The sequence below is a fragment of the Hemitrygon akajei genome, chromosome 7, assembly GCF_048418815.1.
Source record: "Hemitrygon akajei chromosome 7, sHemAka1.3, whole genome shotgun sequence".
NCBI lineage: Eukaryota > Metazoa > Chordata > Chondrichthyes > Myliobatiformes > Dasyatidae > Hemitrygon > Hemitrygon akajei.
The window spans coordinates 144,905,809-144,931,372 of record NC_133130.1 but is presented as its reverse complement, the minus strand read 5'-3'; positions in this window follow the sequence as shown (position 1 = coordinate 144,931,372).

Sequence of the window (25,564 nt, the reverse complement as noted above, 5' to 3'; positions counted from 1 at the left end):
CCCCCCCATACCAGACAGTGATGCAGCCTGTCAGAATGCTCTCCACGGTATAACTATGGAAGTTTTTAAGTGTATTTGTTTCATGCCAAATCTCTTCCAACTCTAATAAAGTATAGCTGCTGTCTTGCCTTCTTTATAACCACATTGATAAGTTAAGACCAGGTTAGATCCTCAGAGATATTGACACCCAGGAACTTGAAGCTGCTCACTCTCTCTACTTCTGATCTCTCTATGAGGATCAGTATGTATTCCTTCGTCCTACCCTTCCTGAAGTCCACAGTCAGCTCTTTCGTCTTACTGACTTGCTGCACGTGGTGGTGGTAAAATTGGTTGAAACAGGGCCGCAATGTGAATGCTTCTACCTTGTAAGCTGCCGACTTATCACAGGTCGTTTAAAACCAAAAAACACCAACAGCCTATATATCCTGGTGGGTATTGCTCCCCGATATAAGAAGAACGGTAGCCAGCAAGAAAGAAGGACTCCGTCAAACATCAGATGAGAGGTACCCTCTACATGGTCATACACCTACACCCAGACACCTAAAGTCAAGGAGGAGCTTCACGAACAGTGTTGTTCCATTACAATCAACCCCATCTGAAGCCTGCATCACTTTGTGGAAAGACCAGCTCACCAGTCTCAAACAACCCCCCAACGATGGAAATTCCACTGGATGAAAACCTTCCCCCAGGAACTAATTGCAACTGGGCAACCTGGAAGTGCCTTAACAGACTTGGGACTGGTGTGGGTCGTTCAAAGGTGTCACTAAGCAAATGGGGACATACAACCAGCCCGACAACTTGTGAATGTGGAACTGAGCCACAAACTATGCAACATCTCCTGCAATGCCCATCGCTAGAGGAACCCTGTATTGTTGCAGACCTTGGCCGAATTCAACAACAAAGCACAAAAATGAGTCCAGTTCTGGCTGGGCCATGTGTAGACTGTCCGTGGACATGATAAGAAGAAGCCTTACTGATATTGAGTGCCAGGTTGTTGACACGGCACCACTCCACTAGTTGGCATATCTCACTCCTGTACACCTTCTCGTCGCCAGCTGAGATTCTACCAACTATAGTTGTATCGTTAGCAAATTTATAGATGGTATTTGAGCTATGCCTAGCCACACAGTCATGGGTATATAGAGAGTAGAGCAGTGGGCTAAGCACACACCCCTGAGGTGCACCAGTGTTGATCAGCAGCAAGGAAGTTACGATATCACCAATCCACACAGTTTGTGGTCTTCCAGTTAGGAAGTCGAGGATCCAATTGCAGAGGGAGGTACAGAGGCCCAGGTTCTGTAACTTCTCAATCAGGATTGAGTGAATGATGGAGTTAAATGATGAGCTATAGTCGATTACTGCTTTCCTGACCTCAGGACTTTGTGTTTTGCTTGGGAGTACCATTGTAACTTTTCGTACAGGGTCATGGAGTCATAGAATATGGTATCACAGCAACAGGCTCTTCAGCCCATCTATTCTGTGCCAAACCATTGAAACTGCCCAGTCCCGTCAACCGGCACACGGCCCGTAGCTCTCCATACCCCTCCCGAGTATGTACCTATCCAAACTTCACTTAGACATTCAAATTGAAATCACATCCTCTACTTGCACTGGCAGTGTGCTCCACACTCTCACCACCCTTTGAGTGAAGAAGTTTCGTCTCATGTTTTTCTTAAACATTTCTTTTTTCACCCTTAACCCATGACCTCAAGCCCCACTCAACATCAGTGGAAAAAGCCAGCCTGCATTTACCCTATTTATACACCTCATAATTGTGTATACATCTAACAAATCTCCACTCAACCTTCTACAATCTAGGGAGTAAAATTCTAACTTATTCAGTCTTTCCTTATAACTCAGGTCCTCCAGTTCTAGCAGCATCCTTGTAAATTTTCTCTGTACTCTTTCAATCTTTCCTGTAGGTAGTTGACCAAAACTACACATAATACTCCAAATTAGGCCTCAACAACATCTTATAGGACTTTAACATTCCACCTTCTGTACTCAGTATTTTGATATATGAAGACAATGTGCCAAAAGCTTTCTTTACAACCCCATCTACCTTTGACACCACTTCCAATAAATTTTGGACCAGTTCTTCCAGATTCCTTTGTTCTGCTGCCCACTGTGTAAGACCTACCCTGGCTGGTCCCACCACAATGCAATACCTCACACTTGTCTGCATTAAATTATCATCTATCATTTTTCAGCCCACTTTTCCAGCTGATCCAGATCCTGCTGCAAGCTTTGATAGTCTTCCTCTCTGTCCGCCACACCTACAAAATCTTGGTATCATCCACAAATTTGCTGATCCAGTTAACCACATTATCATCCAGATCATTGAGATAGATGACAAACAACAACGGACCCAGCACTCGAGTAGTCACAGATCTCCAGTCAGAGGGGCAACCATCTACTACCACTCTCTGGCTTCTCCCACAAAGCCAATATCTAATCCAATTTATTACCACATCTTGAATGCCAAGCAACTGAACCTTCTTGACCATCCTCCTATGTGGAACCTTGTCAAATGCCTCACTGAAATCCACATGGAAAAACTCTATAAGACTGGTTAGACATAATCTATCATGCACAAAGCCATGTTGACTATCCCTAATCTGTCCCTATCTATCCAAATACTCATATATCCAGTCTCTTAAAATATCATCCAATAACTTTCACAAAACTGATGTCAGGCTCACCAGCCTATAACTTCCAGATTAGTTCTTCAAAACTTTCTTAATCAGCAGAGCAATACTAGCTATCCTCCAATTGTCTGATACCTCACCTGTCGCTAAGGTTGATTTAAATACAATATCTCTGCTTGGGCCCTTGCAACTTCTGCACTTACCTCCCTTAGGGTCTGAGGGAACACCTTGTCAGGCCCTGAAGATTTTTCCATTCTGAATTGTCGCAAGACAGCAAACACCTTGTCTGCAATCTGTGTAGAATTCATGACATTGCCGCCTCTTTGCCTCACTTCTATAGACGTTGTGTCCACCTTCTGAGTAAATGCAGATGCAAACAATCCATGTAAGAGCTCCCCCATCTCATTTGGCTCCACGCAAAGATTACCATTCTGATGTCGCAGAGGACCAATTTTGTCCCTTGCAATCCTTTTGCTCTTAACAAATCTGGAGAATCCCTTAAGATTCTCCTTCACCTTATCTGCTCGGGCAACCTCATGCCTTCTTTTAGCCCTCCTGATTTCTTTCTTTAAGTGTTCCTCGCATTTCTTACACTCCTCAGGTACCTCATTTGTTCCTACCTGCCTGTACCTGCTGTGCACCTCCTTTTGCCTTAACCAGGCCCTTGGCAGCTCAGGCCACATTGACGAAGAGAGAAGTCGAGTCAACGTCTCAGTCGGATGAGAGATCATGTTGACTTTGTCTCTCCCTCCACAGATGCTGACAGTGTCCCCAGCATTTTCTGTCTTTGTTTCAGACTTCCAGAATCTGTCGTTTTAGCATCCTTTCACTGTGGGACTTACGAAATAAACAGCCACTTTTCAAGAATTTGCCCATGGGGTGGGGTGATGGGTGAAATTTAAATCATTGTGTTTTCATATACTTACTAGCCTACCATCAGGGAAGAGTAAGGAAGCTTGAAGTCCTACAACAGACTACTTCACTTCAACAATTGAAACAACCAACACAACCCTAATCACTACAGTTTAGATTAGATTAGATTCAACTTTACTGTCACCATGCCGAGTACAGATACAAAGCAACACTTTGATCACTTTGCGCTAAAGTGGGCTGTTTTCCTCTTGTTCTAATCGTGTTCTTTCTTGTCAAAATTGCATGTAATTTATCTTTAATCTATGGCTTTCTTATGAACGCTACTTAATGATGCTATGTGCCTGTGAAGTAAGTTTTTCATTGTACCTGTGCGTACATGTACTTGTGTTTATGACAATAAACTCAACTTTAACTTTGACTTTAAATTCACCGAGGAATGAAAACCACACAAGATATAAAATTCCGGGAATGACGAACGGAGCAGACAAGGAATTTGTCAGGAAACACTTCTCCCAGACCACTGCAATTTGAAACAGCTATTGCAATAAAGTTCACACTGAAGGTGTTATAATGTGCGGGGGGAAAAGAAGGAAAGCAGGAGGAAGTCCTGGAAGGTAGCTGGTTTATTGCACAAAGAGAATCAGGGAATGTCAGACAGTAGATATATGAGGGTATCTACTTTACCATTAGAATATACTGCATTTAATCCACAGGCAAAATCATAGCTGTAGGAGTTTCAATTCTTATTAATTAATGAGGTTTAACAGTACTTATCCTGGTTTTAACTTTGTCATGTTCATTGTACAGAATTGGTGAAACTCATCTGAAATTCCTGGTGTCTGCCAGCCGTAGAAATGTACATGAAGCAAAGCTTAAAGGCAAAGCAGAGGAATGGACACAGGTAAAAGATCCCTCTCCTTGTCCACAACAGGCACGTCTAGGAACTGGAATTCGACTAAAGAAGGTGGGGCAGAGGAAACCTGATTGGTTGAGGATTAACCCAATCAGGAGGGACGGATGATGGGGATACATATTCCACTAGACTAGACAGCTCTTGCACACATTGATAATTGTCTCTTTCATTCCTGCCTTTGTAATCTCTCTCTCTCTCTAAGTGATGATGAAGGTTGAGTGGTGATAACTCTTCCTGAATCTGGTGCTGAGAATCCTGAGGGTCCTGTATGTTATTCCTGAGAGCAGCAGCAAGCGAGAGCATGACGTGGGTGGTGGGGATCCCAGACAATGGATGAAGCTTTCCTGTGACAACAGTTCATGTAGATGGGCTTTACCTGTGATGGACTGGGCCGTATCCACTACTTTTTGTAGGATTTCCCATTCAAGGGCATTGGTGTTTCCACACCAGGCTGTGATGTAGCCAGTCAATATACTCTCCACTACGTATCTATAGAAATATGTCGAAGTTTTAGATATCATACTGAATCTCCACAAACTCCTTAAGAAATGGAGGTATTGGCAAGCTTTCTTCATAATTGCACTTTGAAGCTGGGCCAGGACAGGTCCATTGATGAGGCTGCCTCCCATTTTCTTCAAAGCTCTGGAGAATATAACCCTGGCAGGCTCACTGTCTTCTGCAGCAAACCCACCATCCAGAGAATCAGCTTAGTGATTCATTGTCATACTCTCTCTATGACAAGTGTCTCTTTTAAGGAAGAAGACCAAAGTTGCACAATATTCCAGGTGAAATTCTCACCCAGGCCCTGCGTAACTACAGGAAAGCATGTTTACTCCTGCATTCAAATCTTCCCTCACATGGAAGGGACAATAAATACATAAATAGGCCTTCCTACCGTAGATTCCGGATTTTAAGCCGCTACTTTTTTCCCACATTTTGAACAGCTTTGAACTTTGCGGCCTTTAAAACGGAGCGGCTAATACATGATTTTTTTCATGCCGCCTCGTAAACATTTTGCCTCATAACAGTAGACCAATAAAATTGATGAGTAGTTCACAGAGGTCCAATGAAATTGTACGATAAATCAAGCGCACTTTCACAATTAAATTATTGTAAATCAGTCATTTGTACTCACCCTCATCAACATGGAAAACACTCGAAGAAAAGCATTGTGCTGCCTTTATGGCAGTTATTTAGTTTATAATATTTTCGCTTAGTAATTCATTTTCTAGTTAAAGTTAGAAGTGTTTTAACTATATTTGTTTTCTGTACTACATCGCGGGATGCTATGACGTCACACCCGGTTTCGCCGCGTCTTGTGGGAAAAATACCGGTTTGCGATAAACGGGAAGGTGGGGGCGAGCGCATTACGCGAGCGGCTTTGGATCTGAGCGAACGCTGCTTTTAAATGCCATTTGCGATAAACGGGACGGCGGAGCGAAAACGCTGCTTTTAAGTTAAAGGCGATCAATAACTTTTCCTGGTAGGCTGCAGTATATATATTTTTTACCAGTCGTTAGGAGATATTGGAATGTTGTTCAGTAAAGAAGTATACGCAACGTATATTTAAAAGTAGCCGCGTTACGGGCACAGTTCGAAAAAAAGCATTTGCAATATGTATTTGTTTTTGTTACCATATGGATTTAATTTAAAGTTAAAAAATCCTCACGTGTAATATCTTTCTGTGTAAATATCTCATATTACAACGTGGGACACCTGCGGCCGAAAATCCGGTGCGGCCTAAAATCCAGTGCGGCCTGTACAAGTACAAAATTGATTTTATTTCTAAAATTAGAGCCAGCGGCTTTTAATCAGGTGCGCTCTGTAGTCCGGAATCTACGGTAATTACTTGCTAACTTGTGTACAAAGGATCAGAACATACACTTCAGAGATGAATGCGAAATGATGATGGCGCTAAGAGGCGACTCCTATGCTTGCATCTTCGGAATCAGCTCTATTTCCACCTTTAATATCTTCATTTTTCCCTTTCAGGGTTCTTTTGAGGACCCTGACCTGGAGTTACACGCTGACTTCGGTTCTTTGCAGGAATGGGACCCGCTCTCGGGATTTCATAACTGGCCGTTGTTCGGCACACCAAGGGCTCGGCAGAAGAGTTCAGTTCGGCTTTGAAGGCCTGGGATCTCAGGGCTCTGGAGTCGGGCAGATCGAAGGTTGGTGTCACGGCAGGAGACCCGTGTGTCATCGGGGGAGTCAGAATATCGACAGCTGTGTGCCCAGAGACATGAGATCTTTGGGCACAGAGCTTGAGAAAAGCAATGTAACGGACTTTTAACGTCGTAACCCAGCGAATTGTTTGTTATGTCTCCCCGCTCGCTGTGCAAATGGAGACATCACTTTCTCCCTTATTAGAGAGAGAGAGAGAGCCTGTGGTATGTCAAATACTGTGTGAAACGTGAAGTCTTTGGAGTAACTGCAAGTCTGTGTGTTTACTGTAGCTTTGCTCACACTTGAGTGCTCGGTGCCGGGTGCTGATGGTTTTTTTGCCAGTGGGGGGAGGAGGGATTGTTGCTTACTGCCACTTACAGGGCGGAGGGAGAGGAGCTGGGGGGTACTTTGGGGTTCTAACATTTAACTGTTATTCATTCTTTGGGGTCTCCTCTGTTTTCATGGATGTTTGTGAAGCAAAAGAATTTCAGGATGTATATTGTATACATTTCTCTGACATTAAATGTACCTTCGAAACCTTTGAAACATTTGTCAATCTTGCGCCATTTATAAAAAGCACTTTTTTTTACTGTTTTCTGCAGTGAGCGAATTATTTCACATTTTCCCACATCAATTTCCATCTGCTTCATTGTCCCCCCACTTACCCAGCTTGCCTCCGTCCTGTTGAAGACCCTCTGAACCCTCCTCCCTACCCACAATCCAACTGGTTTGCATCTTCAGAAAATTCTGTTTTTGCACAGCGAATCACACGTAATTCTACTTCTTATCTTTCAGTTTGGTTTTCTGCTGCATTATCAACCATACATTTGTCCTAATCCTCTTTGATACTTGATATAATTTAAAAGGATTGGCCTTTTGCTTGGTATGCCTTTGGCAATGTTACAACCACTTATATCACCTCATTTTGCAAATCCTTCTGTGTAATAACAATGAGCTTTCAGCCCACATCTGTCACTGAATCTCAATGGCTCCAAGTACTCTCAGATTATGTGCGCATTTTCTGGTATATTTTAGACTTTAATGTGCTTTGGAGTTAAAACACTGTAACTATGTAAAGATGGATCTTAACCACATCAGGTCTTCTGTGGTGACGGTGTTATTAGTCAGAGTTAGAGGCCAGATACTCCTTGTGTTCTGCATCAAAGGCTCCCTGCACACTTGATTAACAAATTACCCATTATGGTGCGAAATCCCAAATCAGAGGCTGGCCCATGTGTCAAATCGAGCCAGCCACATCCTGATCCTACTGCGTGTAACAGGGAAGGATAAGTGCTTGAGCAGACTGCAGGGTCGAATTTACTTTTCGCCACAGTTGGCTGAGGATCACACACACGTTACACACCTGCCTGCTCTGACTTCACTGGAATGGAATCTTGGACAGTACGTCTGTTACATCTCCCACCACACTCCCAAAGGATGAAAGCTGCAAACCATTCCCCATCACTGCAGAAAGAAAATATAAAACAGTTTAGTTCAGAAAAAAATATAGACTGTGGCAGAAGACTAGTACAGTAAGTTCATCGGATGGGGGAATATTTAACTCATAGCTATAACATGAACTCATGGTGTCCAACCCAGGCTGTAGGAACAAAGGACAGAGAGATCCTGTGCTGTAGTGTACTGGGAGTGAGGACTTGTCCATGGTACTGAGAGCGTCATGATAAAGAATTGTCCATGGTACTCTATGCACGAGGTGTCGGTACCTGTCCACTGCATATAGGGTATCCTGGGTGAAATCCCGTCCCTCTGTTCCACTGAACTGAGTTTGAAATTCTAATGTACTGTGTGCACTGGGGATCAATGAATTCTGTTATCACTGGTGCACTGGGAATGAAGGAATTCTGTTGTACAGTGTGTACTGGGAATGAAGGAATTCCATTATACTGGGTGTACTGGAAATGAAGGAATTCTGTTATAGTTGGTGCACTGGGAATGACGGAATTCTGTTATAGTGGCTACACTGGGAATTAAGGAACTCTGTTATACTGGATGTACTGGGAATGAAGGAATTCTGTTGTACAGGGTGCACTGGGAATGAAGGAATTCTGTTGTACAGTGTGTACTGGAAATGAAGGAATTCTGTTATAGTCAGTGTACTGGGAATGAAGGAATTCCATTCTACTGGGTGTACTGGAAATGAAGGAATTCCATTATACTGGGTGTACTGGAAATGAAGGAATTCTGTATAGTTGGTGCACTGGGAATGACGGAATTCTGTTATAGTGGCTACACTGGGAATTAAGGAACTCTGTTGTACAGGGTGCACTGGGAATGAAGAAATTCTGTTGTACAGGGTGCACTGGGAATGAAGGAATTCTGTTGTACAGGGTGCACTGGGAATGAAGGAATTCTGTTATAGTGGGTGCACTGGGAATGAAGGAATTCTGTTGTACAGTGTGTACTGGAAATGAAGGAATTCTGTTATAGTGGGTGCACTGGGAATGAAGGAATTATGTTGTACAGTGTGTACTGGAAATGAAGGAATTCTGTTATAGTCAGTGCACTGGGAATGAAAGAATTCTGTTACAGTCAGTGCACTGGGAATTAAGGAACTCTGTTATACTGAATGTACTGGGAATGAAGAAATTCTGTAGTACAGGGTACACTGGGAATGAAGGAATTCTGTTATAGTTGGTGCACTGGGAGTGAAGGAATTCTGTTATAGTGGCTACACTGGGAATCAAGGAACTCTGATATACTGGATGTACTGGGAATGAAGAAATTCTGTTGTACAGGGTGCACTGGGAATGAAGGAATTCTCTTGTACAGGGTGCTCTGGGAATGAAGGAATTCTGTTATTGTGGGTGCACTGGGAATGAAGGAATTCTGTTATTGTGGGTGCACTGGGAATGAAGGAATTCTGTTGTACAGTGTGTACTGGAAATGAAGGAATTCTGTTATAGTCAGTGCACTGGGAATGAAGGAATTCTGTTATAGTCAGTGTACTGGGAATGAAGGAATTCCATTATACTGGGTGTACTGGAAATGAAGGAATTCTGTTGTACAGTGTGTACTGGAAATGAAGGAATTCTGTTATAGTCAGTGCACTGGGAATGAAGGAATTCTGTTGTACAGTGTGTACTGGAAATGAAGGAATTCTGTTATAGTCAGTGCACTGGGAATGAAGGAATTCTGTTGTACAGTGTGTACTGGGAATGAAGGAATTCTGTTATAGTTGGTGCACTGGGAATGACAGAATTCTGTTATAGTGGCTACACTGGGAATTAAGGAACTCTGTTATACTGAATGTACTGGGAATGAAGAAATTCTGTAGTACAGGGTACACTGGGAATGAAGGAATTCTGTTATAGTTGGTGCACTGGGAATGAAGGAATTCTGTTATAGTGGCTACACTGGGAATTAAGGAACTCTGTTATACTGGATGTACTGGGAATGAAGAAATTCTGTTGTACAGGGTGCACTGGGAATGAAGGAATTCTGTTATAGTTGGTGCACTGGGAATGAAGGAATTCTGTTATAGTGGCTACACTGGGAATTAAGGAACTCTGTTATACTGGATGTACTGGGAATGAAGGAATTCTGTTGTACAGGGTGCACTGGGAATGAAGGAATTCTGTTATAGTGGGTGCACTGGGAATGAAGGAATTCTGTTGTACAGTGTGTACTGGAAATGAAGGAATTCTGTTATAGTCAGTGCACTGGGAATGAAGGAATTCTGTTGTACATGGTGCACTAGGAATGAAGGAATTCTGTTGTACAGGGTGCACTGGGAATGAAAGAATTCTGTTGTACTGAGTGTACTGGGAGTGAAAGTCCATTTCATTTGCTGTGGTGCATTTAAATCCCTTGATGTCTGAGACCTGCAAGAAATCCATTGTTATTCAATTACCACTCTCTGCTTCTGTCAGCTCTCACCTGATGTGTGATCTTCTTCCAGTGCTGCTTGTATCCCTGGTTTGCGAGCAGTGGCACCACACGTATATGGTCCTGGGAGCTGCATTTGATGGTCTCCCTCTCCGTGAAACAGAGGGCCCAGGGCTGGAATGTGAGGCTTCTTCATGCGAGGCCAGGCAGCTCTTCCAGGCTGACCAACACAGTCCATAGGAACAATACGTGTAACAATCTCACTTTACTGACTGGGGAGTGGCCACTGCATATGCAAGTGGCAATTCTGGACAACAAATCACAGAGTGATGCTCGACAACTTCGGCAAAGCTTGAATGCCATTACCTCCTATAGAAGCAAAACCAAGCCATATAAACAGCAATGAGATGCCACTCCTAGATGAGCTCAATACCTTTTATGCTTGCTTTGACCAACAGAACATGGAGGTACTTTCATGAACCCCTACTGCCCTGAGGCAGACATGAGAGGCTGAATCCACAGAGAGCATCTGGCCCAGATGCCATGCCTGGCCGTGTACTGAAGACCTGTGCTAGAGTAATTATGGGCATCGTCAACCTCTCACTTCGGCAGTCTGAAGTATCTACCAGCATCAAGCAGGCACAATTTAACTAACAATCACTGGTAGGAAGTTCTTCAAGAAGCTGATCGTGAAGCATATCAACCTCTGCCTGAGGAGTCACTTGGATCAGCTACTGTTGCAATCGATCGAGAGTAGATGCCATTTCCTTGGGTCTCTACTTAGCTCCAGCACACCTTGACGATGACAAAGCATACACCAGACTATTCTTCACTGACCATGCAGAGTAACATAATTGGTGGAAACGTACATCATTCACAACCCTAACATTGAGTTGGGGTTTCACTTTAGGAGGCTGATCAGACGTGATGACATAATTACTTAAAGGGTTTTTAGTGCGCTTTGAGTTCAGTTTTATGTTGCAATAATTGAGTTTGCCTTGGCTTTTCTGAAACATAAAACATCTCTGCCATTTTATTGGCCAAAACCTACACTGGTGAGCCCAATGCTCTAGGATGATTCCAGAGTTATTGAACGTGTCAAGCAACACCGTTGCTTTGAAACTGCCAGAGTTTTGGAAGCAAAATGCTGTCGCTTGGTTTGTACAAGCAGATGCTCACTTCATGCTTCAAGAAATCTGCACCGATAACACCAAATATTTCTTTGCGGTAGCATCACTCAGCCATTCTATGGCTATGAGAGTGATGAGATGATGAGTACACCCGCCTGAACACGATAAACACTGATCGCTGAAAACTCACCTTTTACAGAATTTTGGACTATGGGAGTCTGAGCGCACCAAACAGTTGCTCTCCTTGCCTGGCCTTGGCGATAATAGGCCTTCAGAGCTAATGGACCACATGATGTCTCTCCTGGGAAATCACCATCCTTGTTTTATTCTTAAAAAAACTCTTCATGCAGCAACTGCCTGATCAAGTTCAAATAGCCCTCACTAAAGCACCCATGATGGACTACAGAAAGCATGCTAAAATGGCTAAAATACACTCATCTAGGCAGTAGTGCATCATTCCCCCTCATTTCTCTACCTCAATAAGCCCAGTCAACAAGACCTCCAACATATGGATGCCCGCAGCTGTGAAACAGACGATGCCGGGCCTGTGCTTTTACCACACTCGCTTTGGTAGGAACGCTATTAAGTTCTGACCGCCTTGCAGCTGTGACAACGCCAGCGCATCGGGACGTCAGTGGTCTGTGAACACCGTGGGTTCCAGCTGCCAGGGGTGTTTGCTGTTCCTTTCGGGGCGACACTTCCTGAGTGATATGAGTGCCCAAGTGAGTGTGCTGCTGACATTGGCTATTGATCAGAAGGCAAAGGGCGATGCAACCTCACTGGAGGCTGCCAACAGCAGCAGGATCCAGACTTATGGGACACGACAGGTGACGCTCTGCTTCAGTGGGTGACGTTGCACATGGGATTTCATCAGTACTATGTGCTTAGCCCCTTGCCCTTCTCACTTTACACTTACGATTGTGCGGCAAAGTACAGCTCCAATTCTGTATTTGCTGATGCACCACAGTTATTGTCTGAATCAAAGCTCGTGACAAATCAGCATGTAGAAGCAAGGTTGAAAATCTGGTTGACTGGTGCCACAGCAACAACGTCTGACTCAGTGACTGCAAAACCAAAGAACTGATTATTGCCTGCTGGAGGAAGAAGCCAGGGGTCCATGAGCCAGTCCTCATTATGGGACTGGAGATGGAGAGGGTCAGCAGCCTTAAGACACTTGTGCTTATATATCAGGATATGTCCTGGGATCAACACATAAGTGTCATTTCAAAGAAGACACAACAGCACGTCTACTTACTTAAAAGTTTGCATAGGTTACCATGTCACCAAAATCTTCAGCAAACTTTAAACATTGGGGAGTATCCTAACCGGCTGCACCAAGGCCTGGTGTGGACAGAATGCACAGAAATGGAGAAGAGTACAGAAGGTGATGGATACAGCCCAGTCCGTCACAGGCAAAGCCCTTCTCAACAGTGAGCACATCCACAGGGAGCGTTGCCACAAGAAAGCAGCATCCATCATCAAGGAGCCCCATCATCCAGGCCATGCACTCTTCTCACTACCACCATCGGGCAGGAGATACACAAGCCTTAGGTCCTACACCAATAGATTCAGGAACAGTTATTACCTCACAACGTTCAGGTTCCTGAGCCAGCATGAATAACTTCATTCACTACTACTCTGAAATGATTCTACAAACCACAGGCTCACTTTCAAGGACTCATGTCTTTATGTTATTTTTATTTGCACAGTTTGTCCTGTTTTGCATAGTAGTTGTTTGTCTTTATTTATGTATAGTTTTTCATAAAATTCTATTGCATGGCTTCCTTTAAGAAAATCAGTCTTAAGGTAGTATATGGTAACATAGATGCGCTGAAATAATAAATTTACTCTGAATTTTGAACATTGAATCCTGAACAATGGTTTCTGAGCTTGAGAGGCTGTTGGACTCTCTACAGAGCAGAAGGGTGTTTAGTTCACAACTGATGAAATGCATTCAGTGAAATATTCACTACACATTTGGAAAAATGTGAAGGTCCTTAAGAGGGCACAGACGCTTCATATATTTCATAGTTCACTGAGAGCGAATGCACTACCCACTAAGAGTCTGCAGCTCCCAAAGGGATCTGTCAACTTAACCTACCCAACTATTTCTTCACATGTACTCATTAACACCCAACAGATGCTCCTGCCAGCCGCACACTATTTTGGTTGATAGTAGCCAAGTCTTTAGATGAGAGGAGCTCCTGGAAAAAACCCACATGATCACATGGAGATTGTGCAGACTCCACACTAACAGAGACGGAGATCGCTGCGGCTGTGAGGCAGCTGCCCCGTACCATACAGGGATGAAGGAGGTTCAGCGATAAGGTTAGGAACATAGATGCATAGGAGACAGTTGGCACCCATGAACCACAGCGATGTATTGCAGGCTACAAACAAAAATACAAAATATACATTACCTCCTTTGAGTTACTCCCACTGCAGTCTGCAGCCTGTAATTTTCCTTTAAGGAATGTACTCTTGTACTGTCTCAATGACAATTTCACAGTCTTCTGAAGAACTCGGTGGACTTCACTCTCAAGCATACAGTTACGGCTCCTTTAAGTGGACAAAGGTATTTCACCATAGTCAGAAGAAAAGGAGGACTAAAACGAAGGTGTATGAAACTTCCTCTACCCAGTATCTTGCTAGCAAATGTACAGTTGTTAGAGAACAGGATTGTGGACCAAAGGTCAAGATTGCTGTATTGGAGGGAAATGAGGAATTGCTACAGTCTGTGTTTCATGGAGATATGGCTCACCTCAGACAGACTGGACATGTCAGCAAGATCCAAAGGCTTCTCAATACACAGGATGGATAAAACTGCTGATTCAGAGAAGGCAAAAAGATGGGGGAGCGTGTTTCGTGATAAACTCTTCATGGTGCTCGGATGTAGCAGTCTTATCGCACTCTTGTTCTCCTGAGCTGGGACATCTAATAATTAAGTGCTGAACAATCTACTTACCTAGAAAGTTCCCCTCCATGATCCTGACCACAGCTTACATACCTCCAAACCCCGACATTAATCAGGCACTCAGGATATCGAATGCTGCTGTCACCAAACAAGAAACAGCCCACAAGATGCATTTCAAATCATAGTCAGGGACTTCAGTCAGGCTTGTTTGAAAAAAATTCTGCCCAATTATCATCGGCATATAACCTGCAGCACCAGGGGTACCAACCCACTCAACCACTGCTATTCTCCAATTAGAAATGCCTACTGTTCCATCCCTAGACGACATTTCAGTAATTCTGATCACTTGACTGTTCTTCTCCTACCTGCATACCTGCATAGAGGCTAAAGAGCAAGGCTCCAGAACTAAGGACAAAAAGCCAGTGGCCTTGGGAGACAGAGCAGTGGCTACAGGAGCAGTTTCGAGTCAGCGTACTAGGCCACGTTCAAGGACTCATCAGAAGGTTTGAACGCATACACCACAGTTGTCACAGAGTTTTTAAAAAAAAGTCATAGATGAATATGTCCCCATGAAATTATTCAGTCTTCCTGACCTGGATGAACCAAGAGATCCACAATCTGCTGTGGGCCATATCAGTGGCATTCAGGAAAGGCGCAAGAGATCCAGGTATGATCTCTGAAAAGCCATCTCATGTGTGAAGTCACAACTCCTTAGCAAACATGAATCACTGAAGGATGTTTAGTAGTTGTGGCAGGGCCTGAATGCTATTTCCTTTTGCAAAGTGAAACCAAGTGACACCTGACAATAAGGCTTCACTCCCAGATGAGCTCAATGCCTTTGACCATCAGTCTTGGAGGAACCTTCACGAATTCCTACCCTGTGATTCCAGTCTCTAAGGCCAAAGTGAGAGCACCTTTTAGGAATGTGAACCCATTCGGCCCAGGTGGAGTCCGTAGCCAAGCACTAAGCACCTGTGCTGATCAGCTGGCTGGAGTGTTCACCGATATCTTTAAATCCTTGCTTCGGCAATCTCAGGTACCCACTTGCTTCAAACAGGCTTCAATGATACCAGTGCCTAAGAAGAACTTGGTAACCTGCCTCAAAGACAATTGTAATAAAGTGCTCTGAGAGGTTGATGATGAAACATATCAACTTCTGCCTGAGAAGTTCAAAATGTGTATATTTTATACAACCTAGAAATGCGTCTCCTTACAGGCAGCCACAAAACAAAGAAACCCACTAGAACCCATTTTAAAAAAGACCATCATACACCCAATGAGCAGAAAAAGAAACACATTGTGTAAACAATAGAGTAAGCAAACAACCTTCAGAACTAAATTAGTTCATGTGAGTCCACAACTATGAAGCCAGTCATAGCTCTTCCAGGATCCGATTAGTTGTAGGCCACCGTCTCTGATCAGCGCAGAGACGAGTAAACCTTGCGGTGCAGGAAGCTGAGCTGACCCGTCCCTCTCCTTTGGCCCCGAACCTCGACCTTTTCAATCCGGCCTAGCACTTAAATCGGCCAGACAACGGGTCATTCCTCACTCTTGAAGCTGAGCCTTGCCTCTTCAATACACTCTCGGGCCCAGGCAACACCGCCTCGCTTCATTTCGCCTCCAAGTCCGTTCCAACGTTGGATCATTCCCCGCTCTCGGGCCTGGGCCCTGCAGCATCAATTTGGCCCAAATGTCCTATGCCATAACTGTCTTGCACCTTCCAGAGTTCAGTTCACTCTATAAATATGCCGTGTTCAAATGCTCAACTCCGAAAGGGAAGTTACAACTATTGATTGCAGTGATCATTTTCAAGAAAATGTGTTATCAACTCAGTACTGTACTTGGTACTTCTTTCACTGCCAGCAAGTCGTTACTGTGGTTCACCAGTGCCAATTTAAACTGGAACTGACTTGGATCCACATCAATGTGCTTACCGTCACAATAGGTCTACAGTAGATGCCATTTCATTGGCTCTTCACTCAACCCTAGGACATTTGGACAGGAAAGATGCATACATCAGAATTCTCATTATCGACTACAGTCAGCTTTCAATACTGTTATGGGAAAGCAGCAGCATCCATCGCCAGGGACTCCCACCGCCCAGGCCATGCTCTCTTCTCACTGCTGCCATCAGAAAGAAGGCACAGGAACCTCAGGACCCACAGCACCAGGTTCAGGAACATCAGGCTATTGAACCAGTGGGGACAACTTCACTCAATTTCACTTGACTCATCAGTGAAATGCTCCCACAACCTTTAGACTCATTTTCAAGGATTTTTCATCTCACCTTCTTGATATTTATTATTTATTTATTATTTTTATTTCTTTTCCTTATATTTGCACTGTTTGTTGTCTTTGCACATTGGTTGGTGGACCATCCTGTTGGTGCAGTCTTTCACTGACTCTATTGTATTTCTTTTACTTACAGTGCAGGCCACAAGAAAATGAATCTCGGGGTTGGATATGGTGACGTAAACGTACTTTGGTAATAAATTTACTTTGAACTTTTGGACAGAAGCAGGAATAGGCTATTTTGCCACTTATGTCTCTTTCACCATTCAAAATGATGATGACTTATTTTTTACTTCAGTACCCCTTTACTTCACTGGCCCCAGTTACCTTTGATCCAAAATCTACCAATTTCTTTCTTGAACATGTTCAGCAAGTGAGCTTTCTTGGGGTGGAAATTCCTTAAGTTCAAAGAGCTGAGGAAGATGGACAACTTTCTGGTTTGAGAGGGTGGGGGGGGGGGGGTCGTTCAATGATGTTCGGAGGCAATTAGCATCTCAGTGAATAATCAAACAATCCAGAGCTTTTGTCATGACCTTTCTACCTGAAAAATTCCCACAGAATCCCTTGAAGCATCCTGAAGCGGTAATAGTTTGCTGCTATTGAACAAAGATGTTCTCTTCTTTACCAGCTCTGACGTTGGGTCTCCGAGTATGCAATATACATCGAGTACATGTGACTGTATTACCATAAACCGTAAGAGATAGGCATATCAACAAATACACTCATAAACTTCTATAGTTGTACCATGGAGAGCATTCTGACAGGCTGCATCACTGGAGAGGCTACTGCACAGGACCGAAAGAAGCTGCAGAAGGTAGTAAATCTAGTCAGCTCCATCTTGGGCACCAGACTACAAAGTACCCAGGACATCTTCAGGAAGCAGTGTCTCAGAACGGCAGTGTTCATTATTAAAGACCTCCAGCACCCAGGGCATGCCCTCTTCTCATTGTTACCATCAGGTAGGAGGTACAGAAGCCTGAAGGCACACACTCAGCGATTCAGGAACAGCTTCTTCCCCTCTCCCATCTGATTCCTAAATGGACATTGAACCCTTGGACACTGCCTCACTTTTTTAACATACAGTATTTCTGTTATTGCACAGTTTTTAATAATCTGTTCAATATATGTAATTGATTTACTTGTTTATTTATTATTATGTTTTATTTTATTTTTTTCTCTCTAGGCTAGATTGGGTATTGCATTGAACTGCTGCTGCGAAGTTAACAAATTCCACATCGCATGCCGATGATAATAAACTTGATACTGATTCTGATTGGAGAAGAGTTAGGCCACTGGCCCATCGAGTGTGCACTGCCATGGAATCACAGCAGTTTTTTTGAGCCCCATTCTTCCGCCTTCTTCCCAAGGAAATACTCAAATGGCAAAGTAGTACAACTATTGCTGACAAGTGAAGTTAAAGCTAATGTGAAAGCGAAAGGGAGGGCATACAACAAAGCAACATTTAGTGGGAAGGTAGAGGACTGGGAAGCTTTTAAAAACCTCCAGAAAGCAACAAAAAAAAATTAGGAGGGAAAAGATGAAATATGAAAGCAAGCTAGAAAACAATATCAAGGTGGATAGTGAAAGCTGTTTCAAGCATATTAAGAATAAAAGAGAGATGAGAGTGGATATAAGAAAAAGAAGAATAGCCCTTAACTCAGCAGTGGAGTTATCAGGGCACCGTCTTTTGACGGTGTTTCCGTAGCAAGCTATTGTTGTTTTTACGAGGCTGAGTTGCTAGCTCAACGCTCAACCCGGCTTGGATTCGAACTCGGGAACCTTCGCTCCAGAGTCCGGTGCTGATATTATTGCGCCACCAAGAGGGACAGAGGGGATATAAGACCTCTAGAAAACAAGGTCGGGGAAATCATAATGAGGGGCAAGGAGATGGCAAATGAACTAAGTGAGTATTTTGCATCAGTCTTCACTGTGGCAGTGTACCAGATATTGAAGTGTGTGAGGGAAGAGAAGTGGGTGCAGTTACTATTACAAGGGAGAAGGTGCTCAAAAAAGCTGAAAGACCTAAAAGTACATAAGTCACCTGGGCCAGATGAACTGCACCCTAGGGTTCTGAAAGAGTTGGTGGTAGAGATTGTGGAGGCATTAGTAATGATCTTGTGGTGTTCCGCAGGGGTCGGTGTTGAGACCACTTCTTTTTATGCTGTATATCAATGATTTAGATGATGGAATAGATGGCTTTGTTCCCAAGTTTGCAGATGATATGAAGATTGGTAGAGGGGCAGGTAATGCTAAGGAAACAGCAAGGCTACAGAAGGACATATCAATTAGGAGAATGGGCAAGTAAGTGGCAAATGAAATACAAAGTTGGAAAATGCATGGTCATGCACTTTGGTAGAAGAAATAAATGTGCAGACTATTTTCTAAACAGGGAAAAAAATCCAAAAATCTCAGATGCAAAGGGACTTGAGAGTCCTTGTGCAGAACACCCTAAGGGTTAACTTGCAGGTTGAGTTGGGGTAAAGAAGACAAATACAATGTTAGCATTCATTTCAAGGGGTCTAAAATATCAGGGCAGGGATGTGATGCTGAAGCTTTGTAAGACACTGGTGAGGCCGCATCTTGATCATTGTGCACAGTTTTGGGTTCCTCATCTAAGAAGCGGTGTGCTGGCATTGGAGAGGGTTCAGAGAAAATTCTCAAGGATGATTCTGGGAATGAAAGGGTTATCATATAAAGAACATTTGATGACCCTGAGCCTGTACTTGCTGGAATTTAGAAGGACAAGGGGGGATTGCATTGAAACTTTTTGAATGTTGAAAGGCCAAGACAGAGTAGATGTGAAAAGGATGTTTCCCATGGTGGGGGAGTCTAGGACAACAGGGCACAGCCTCACAATAGAGGAGCTTCAATTTAAAACAGATGTAGAGAAATTTCCTTAGCTAAAGGGTGGTAAATTTGTGGAATTTGTTACCACAGGCAGCTGAAGAGGCCAGGTCATTGGGTAGAGACTGCATCAAAGGTTACAAAGAGAAGGCCGGGGTGTGGGGCTGGGCAGGGGAATAAAAGGGATCAGCCATGATTGAATGGCGGAGAAAACTGAATGGGCTGAATGGCCTAATTCTGCTCTTCTATCATATGGTCTTATTGTCTTATAGCACTTAACCCCCCCCTTACTGATCAAAAACTGTTGACCCCTGACTTAAATACACTCAATGGCTTGGCCTCCACAGTTCCTTTAATATGACAGCCAGGTATCTGGATCACAGTGTAACGCAAAGTGACAGGACGACAGATGTGCGATATGCATCCAGCTGTTCCACCTTACAAATATGATGGACAATTTAATATCCATCTCTGTCAACTGCTGAGCATACAATATGTCAGATGTGAAGATACTGTAGAGCACTTGGCAGCAACACCTACCTATCTATCCCAGCACAACATGAAAGTGAATCATTACTGCTTCCTTGATGCCTGTTGTATGAACAAATGACAGTAATTTGTTCTGACAGATCATTTACAGTAGGCACTGAAACCCTGAGGACATAGAGAAGAATATATGATACTTCTCCCAGAGCAATAAATAACTGAGATAAAATTCCATGATGTCTGGGCAATACTAGAACTGACAGTCATTCGACCTGATTACAGTACTCAACAAACACCTCCTCCACTTGATAAAGTATAGAATCTGAACCATTATTTATTAAATATGAGCATCTCCGATCATGTACCAAGGCCGTCCAAGGCAAATGCCAGAAACCCCCATGTCAGAAGGGATTTAGGTAATCTCCTGAAGGAAACAGCTAAAGAATACACCTGAATTGCAGCACATAAGTGCAATTGCAAAGAAAGCACGGCAATGCCTCTACTTCCTTCGGAGCCTGTGGAGATTTTGTATAATATCTCAAACTTTGACAAACTTGTATAGATGTGCAGTGGAGAGTATATTGACCGGCTGCATCACAGCCTGGTATGGAATTACCAATACCCTTGAACAAAAGGTAGTGGATTCAGACCAGTACATCACGGGTAAAGCTCTCCCAAACATTGAGCATGTTTACATGAAATGCTGTTGTAGGAAAGCAGCACCCATCATAGAAACATAGAAAACCTACAGCACAATACAGGCTCTTCGGCCCACAAAGCTGTGCCAAATGTGCCCCTACCTAGGCTTTACCCACAGCCTTCTATTTTTCTAAGCTCCACGTAGCCATCCAGGAGTCTCTTAAAAGACCCTATCATTTCTGCCTCCATCACTGCCACCAGCAGCCTATTCCACACACTCACCGCTCTCTGAAAACTTACCCCTCGCGTCTCCTCTGTACCTATTTACAAGCACCTTAAAACTATGCCCTTTCCTGCTAGCCGATTCAGCCCTGGGGAAAAGCCTCTGACTATCCACATGATCAATGCCTCTCATTATCTTGTACACCTCTATCAGGTCACCTCTCATCCTCCATCGCTCCAAGGAGGAAAGGCCAAGTTCACTCAACCTATTCTCATAAGGCATGCTCCCCAATCCAGGCAACCACCCAGGTGATGCTCTCTTCTCACTGCTACCATCAAGTAAAAGGTATGGGAGTCTATGAACTTGCACCACTAGGTTCAGGAACAGTTACCACCCTCAACCACCAGGCTCTGTAACAAAAGGGGATAACTACACTCACTTGCCCATCCATTGAGATGTTCCCACAGCGAATAATCCTTCTTTAAGGGATGTTTTATCTTGTTATTTCATTTTCTCATAATTTATTGTGATTTATTCATATTTGCATTTGCACAGTTTGTTGTTTTCTGCTCTCTAGTTGATCTTTCGTCGATCCTGCTATGGTTACTATCCTATAGATTTGCTGAGTATGCCCACAGGAAAATGAATCTCAGGGTTGTATATGATAAGTACTCAGATAATAACATTTACTTTGAACTTTTGAACTTTGAATATTGCTCTGCCTGGATTTAGCAAAGACTGAATGGGCCATTTGGCCCTGGGTGCTGTAATGAATCTATAATCCTTCTGTCTAAATGTGCTTCTCCGGCCTCTGGAGAGAGACTGGAGCCAGTAACCTTCCAGCTCAGAGGTAAGACTATAGAGCTCAACTTTCTCTGTTCTTGATGGGAATCAGGCAGTCTCTTGGGCATAATCTTTTCTTAAATGGGAGCTTCCCATCCACAAGTGAGATAAATCAGTGTCTCACTCTTCAAAAACACCGGGAGGAATGGATTTTATGATCGGTAATTTACTGCCTGAAAAGTTGGTTGGACCAACTTGATGGAAACTATCAAAAAGTGAAAAACAGAGTCGGGAGTGATGTGGAAAGGAAATGTGACAGATTGGATTGCTCTTTCAAAGTGTTGGCGCAGCCCCAAAGAGATGAATGACCTCTCAATACTATAGGATTCCAAGGTCCATCAATTCAATTATTTAGACATTTTCAGAAGGTTACGATAAAAAAGGGGCAAGGGTTCTGACAATTTTCATCAGTTAAAATTGCCCTGATGGTGAATAGAAAGAGAATAAAAAGACTTTGAAATGTCACAGTTAATTAGAGATAGTGGCATGGTTTCAGTGGTGATTAAGTTAATGACTGAAACTTCGCACCAGCAGTTCCATTGATGACCTTGATATTGACTGCTGGCTGCTTGTAGAACTTTAACACCTCGGCTGGACTGTGAGTTTTCAAGACAGTATTCAATCAGCAACCTTATGCTCATGTTTCTTCACAACATAGATGGGGATCGTTTGGCCCATCTAGGCTAGCTCTCAGAGCACAGTAATCAATCTCACTTTCCTTTCATATAATGTAATCTATTCCGTCTCACACATCTACAATTTTTCCTCTTGTTGTCCTGGGAGTCAGTAAAGTCAAAGAGACTTAGAGCATAGAAACAGGTCTTTCAGCTCACTGACTCCATGGCAATTGTTATAAACACATTTTATGCCTACCACACAGATCCCATTTTATTCACTCCAGAAATTCCTCCCAGACCCTACCACTCATTTACACATTAGGAACAATATGCAGTGGCCAATTAATCTATCAGTCTGCATATTTTAGGATGTGGAAGGAAACCAGAGGGCCCAGAAGAAACCCATGAGGTTACAGAGAGAATTTGCAAACAGAGTGTGCAGTGATACCACATCAGTGTGTGAAATGGGAGATGGCACAGCCTCTGACCAACCTCCATTCCGGGGAAATCATAGTTTTCGCAACAACCACAAGGGGTAAACAGGATGTTTGATACATTCTAGCTCAGGACCATTTTCTGAAGAAATTGTTAATGAAAACTCTGGGGGGAACTGACAATCCTTCGGTTTTACCTCGTGGCCTCCAAGTATCAGTGCACCATCTTTAGGACATTTTTATGAACTGTCCAAGAAAAAAATTCATTCTAAGCATAAGACAAGAAATTTGTCTTTGGTCATTACCTCCAGATACATGTGAGAGTATTGGGATTCGGTTGTCCACTTCTACTGATCAAAGTTCAATTCCATTAAAGACAGGGGCCTAGTGATAGAGAAATCTGGACCATTCACCCAGAGGCATAGGTGTAATCCCAAACTGAATAAAAAGCTATTACCAACAATAATGGCCATCAAATTATTGGATTATTTTTAAAACTCACCAGCTTCACATCAAACAAATAAAATCCGCCATCTTTCTGTAGTCTGGCCTTTACATGAACATGAATCTAACTCCTGAAGTACCCTTTGAACTGTCCTCTGAAATGGTTTAGCAAAGCTATAATGTTGGGTGCCAAATGGAGCGAAGCAATAACTTCTTAATTGGCACCTGCTTACTGCAAGGGGTTTTGCTGAGGCAGAAACTATTAGGCATATTCAGCAAAGATTCCCGGTCCAAAAAGTGGATAGGCCGGCTCAAGGGGAAGCCATATTGGATCTAGTACTAGGCAATGAACCTGGTCTAGTGACAGATCTCTCGGTGGGTGAAGACATTGACCACAACTTCCTGAAATTTAGCATAGCCTTGGACAAGGGTAGGAGCAGACATTATGGGAGGGGAAGGGCTAATTATGTTGCTATTAGGCAGGAACTTGGGAGCATAAATTGAGAACAGATGTTCTCAGGGAAATATGGAAGTTGTTGCAGGAACACTTACATGTGCTCTTGATAGGTTTGTCTATTGAGGTAAGGAAAAGATGGTAGAGTGAAGAATCCATGGTTGACAAGAGATATGCAATATCTGGTCAAGAGGAAAAAAGAAGTTTACTGAAGATTCAGGAAGTAAATTTCAGAGAAGGTTCTTGAGAATTGCAAGGTAGACAGGAAGAGCTGAAGAACAAACTTAGGAGAGCTAGAAGGGAACATGAGAAGGCCTTGGCATACAGGACTAACGAAAGTTCCAAGGTGTTCTATGCACATGTGAAGAACAGGAGGATAACTAGATTGATGGTAGGACTGATCAGGGATAAAAGAGGAGTTAGGGAAGGTCCTTAATGAATATTTTGCTTCAGCATTCATCGGCGGAGAGGAACCTTGACGAGTGTGCAGTCAGTGTAGAACAGGCCAATACTGTATGCTGAAAGATGTTGTTGTTATGAAAGTGGATATTTTGCAACTTTTGAAAAACATTGCAATAGCTAAGTCCCTGGGTCCAGACGGGATTTGCCCCAGGTTAATACAGGTAATGAGAGAAGAGATTGCTGCACTATTTAAAATGATCTTTGCATCCTCACTGGCCACTGGAGCAGTACCAGGGGATTGGAGATTGGCAAACGTTGGTCCTTTGTTCAAGAAAGGGAGTAGGAATGACCCTGGGAATAGAGACCAGTCAGTGGTGGGCATGTTACAGGAGAGGATTCTTAGAGACAGGATTTATAAGCATTTAGAGAAGCATAGTCTGATTAGAGCAGTCAACATGGCTTGTGAGGGGTAGGTCATGCCTCACGGAGCTGACTGAATTCTTTGTGGAAGTGACAAAACAAATTGATGAAGGTACAATTGTGGATATTGTGTATATGGATTTTAATAAGGTGCTGGACAAGGTTCCCTGTGGGAGCCTCATTTAGAAAGTCAGGAAACCTGTGATCCAGGAAAACTTGGCCACAGAGATTCAAAGTTGGCTTGCCCATGTAAGGCAGAAGGTGGGAGCAGATGGAGCACATTCTGCCTGGAGGTCTGTGATGAATGGTATTCCACAGGGATCTGATTTGTGACCCCTGCTCTTTGTGAATTTTTATAAATGACTTACCTGAGGAAGTGAAAGGGTGGGTTACAGTTGACATGAAGATGGGTGGTGTTGTGACTAGTATGGAAGATTACCATAAGTTACAACAGGGTGTTCAGTTTAGGAGGACGATGGCGCCTATTTCTATCTTTCTTTCTTTCTATTTCTGTCTTTAATATCTCTTATTTTCTTTTTCAGGATTCTTTTGAAGACCCTGACTTGGAGTTACACGCTGACTTCGGTTCTTTGCAGAAATGGTGTCCCGCTCTTGAGGTCTCACGACCGGCAGCTTTTCGATATGCCAAGGAAGCGGCCTGGAAGACTAGCGTGCCTTCAGGGTGTCGGTTTTTCGTGGCTCTGGGGGCAGGCAGTCTCGAGGTCTGTGCCACTGCCTGGTGCATTGTGGGAGACGGAGAATCGAAAGCAGTGAGCTGGCTGCTGGTTGCGTGTGCCCAAAGGCCCGAGTTCTTTGGGCACAGAGCTCAGAAAAGGAGACGCAACAGACTTTTAACACCATAAATCGGAAAGTTGTTATGATATGTCCCCCTCTTGCTGTGAAACGGAGCCACCTCTTTTTTCCTTATTAGGGAGGGAGAGCGAGAGAGAGCCGGTGGTATGTCAAATTACTGGGT